Genomic DNA, 3,008 nt, shown 5'->3' on the forward strand with positions numbered 1-3,008 from the left:
TACGTTAATACACACATACCTTTTAATAAAGGGCTGTTATTTTTCTTTTTTCCCTTTTCCATAATTTGTTTTCCTTCAATCGGAGCCTCTTAATTTCGGATCTATAATTGCTAGAGAAGAAGGTTTGGGTCTTTTTCTCCTAATCCATCCTCAGCAAAAGACCCTTGTCTCAATTAAACTGAGACAACTGGATACCTTGTTCCATCGTATTCCACTGTCCTTGGTGTTCATGGAGGTCCTCCTTACAAAGATATCTCTCCCTCACACTGGACAACAGTCCAGAGGCTGAGAGTTTCCTGCCTCTTTCCAATCCCCTGATCAATGACTACATCTCTAGACAGGGATCCCAGTTGCCTTGCTTCACTCCCATCTGGAATTGTATCGTTAGCCACGGCGTCCCAGATTCAGAGCAGCCAGGTCAGAATTGACTCATTCACCTGTCACGTGATCTCTCTCCAGAGCTCACGTAGCTTACCCAGGGACAGGGATCCAGTGATTATTTCTGGCTTTGTCTCCTCCATTGGATGTGAGGGTCCTGCCTCGTTGTCATCATTCACTATACGAACTGATTTAGTCTTTGATTTCCTTTTCTGGACAGTGCGACTGCTATTGGTTTTGGTTGTCCTTCTGGCTCCTTGATGGTTTGTGTGGACATGGTGCTGGTTGATTTATTTCTTTTTCCCTCTGACTCAGCTGTGGTTTGGGTGGACATGGTGCCTGTAGATTTGCTCCTTCTCTCCTACCCCTGACGGTGCTGTACTATGTCAAGTAGTTTCTGGTAGGCAGTGGCCAGGACCCAGCAGGTTGCTGTGAGCTGACCATCTCTGGAGCTGCCAGAGCATTTTTCCTTCACCAATCTTATCATGCTAACAGGATCCTGCAGTTGTTCAGGAGTGAATTTCCACATCACTGGAGGAGAGAACTTCTCCAAATACTGGCTGATGTCCTCCCACTTCCCATGCCATTCAGCATTATCCACTCCCACGGCAGGCCTCCAGACAACCTCCCTAGAAGGCCCTATTCTAACCCTAAGCATGGTGTAGACAGTACAGAGTAGACAAAGCAACACCAAGAACATTACGCTGTCTTTAACATCAAAAGGAAACTCAGTGTTTTCAAAGACTGTTGTAGCAGGTCTGAAGGAGGAGAAGGAAGTGAAAGGTTGGAAACAACCATTTCCTCCTGTTCCCCCAAAAGACTGGGTGCGATTTTTAATGAGGCCCCAGAGGTAGCAATCCAAAGCAGGACAGGCAAACAAGACTGAGTACACATTCACAAAGAAACTCAGTGCTTCTGATGTTATGACGACATAGACATAGTATATTAATAAAGCAATTTTGATCCCTCTCCCTGATCTTAAAGAGAGCATCAAAATAGGCAAATAGTTCCCCATATGCGGAAATATGAACAGGCTCAGATGCAACATCCACGTGCAACATGGTGATCAGGGAGGTTCTGTATCCAAATACACAAATGCTTAAAATGAAATTGTGATTTTGACTTCTTTCTCATGCCCCACATACGGCACCTGAATCTGAGAAATCCGGTAAAGAAACTGCCCAGAAGCTTTTGGTCTTTTGAGCAACAAAGGTATTTATTTGATGATGCCAGGAGCAAGCGTGGTTCGCACCACAAAGCGCTTGCTCGAGTGTAGTGGTACAAAACAGGGAAATTTATACAGTCTAACTTCTATGATTACAATATTTTACATGCATATTCATATGATTGCAACATCTAATCATACATATTGATAATAGGTGGAGTATAGGCGGAGTGCAGGTGGAGTTTGCGGCAGAGCTTTTCTTGGCCCTCAATTCTAGGATTACATCTGCCTTTCTTCATCATTGAGGCTGAGGTCGCTGTAGTCTTCCTCAGGGTGACCTCTCTAACTTTCCATTGTTTTTGCCCCAGTCACTGAAGCTTGGAGACAGCCTTGGCTTTAGGCCTATTCTACCTATTCAAATATCTACCTTAACTTACTTTTACCCTGATTTATTACCCCTAAGCCCATTGTATAATGCTTATAACATTCTTCTCTAGTTTAGGTCCACTGAACTTAACAGAATTTCCTGTAACAGCATGAGCAGAGCAGATATGGAGGGGAGAGTTTTAGGGGAGAGCCTCCTCAGAGCAAGATACCTTGGTTAACTCTCTTTAGGCCTTACTCTCTTTCACACTAAAAATGTAGTGGTTTAAAGGTAAACCGGCAGGAGAAATGAACCAAACTCAAAAGAGATTATAAGTCAGAATTACAATTTAATAAAAATAATACAATGAATACAATTATACAGATGAACAATTGGGTTTAACCTACAAAAAAACAGATGTATAACCTGGCACCCTGAGGCACAAACAGAATGATGTTTGTTGGCCCCTGTGCTGAGCCCCTGATGCCCAAAAAGGCAGGTAAAAAACTGCTTAGAGACAGAGTTTTATGCCTTTAAACAGCAGGTATTTATTGAGCGGCTGGGAAGCCCACCAGCTTATGCTGGGAAAAAGGACTCCATTCTGCTCAGATAAGAATGAGTAATTTATACAGTCTTTGACAACGATTACAACATATTTGCATACATATTCATATTAAATTACAATATTCATAGCAGGTGGAGTTAGGGTGAAGTTTGAGGCGTGTTCTTCATTTTGGGGAATAATTAGTGGTACATCCGGTCTTTGCTTCATCAGAGGGGCTTGATTTTACTCCTCATCATCAGGTGACCCCGAAGACCTTCTGTACTTTCTATTGTTTCGTGTTCTGATCGTCGAGGCTTGAAGAAAACCTTGGTTTCAGGCCTATTTCACCTATTCAAATGTCTAACTTGGCTGCTTTAGCTGGGATTTATTACCTCTGAGTTCCTTGTTCAATGTTTCTTGTGGGTTTAGGTCTGCTGAACTGGTACAGGACATAATCTTCCTTTGAGTAAGGAGAAAAGGGAGGGGGGAGAAAAGTGGGTCTTTACAGCAAAGTGTTTCGACTAACCCTTCTAAAGCCTTGTCTCGCTTCACCCCAC

This window comes from Empidonax traillii, unplaced genomic scaffold (genome assembly GCF_003031625.1).
Source record: "Empidonax traillii isolate 1590-97213 ecotype Southwest subspecies unplaced genomic scaffold, ASM303162v1 scaffold1996:size43841, whole genome shotgun sequence".
Lineage (NCBI taxonomy): Eukaryota > Metazoa > Chordata > Aves > Passeriformes > Tyrannidae > Empidonax > Empidonax traillii.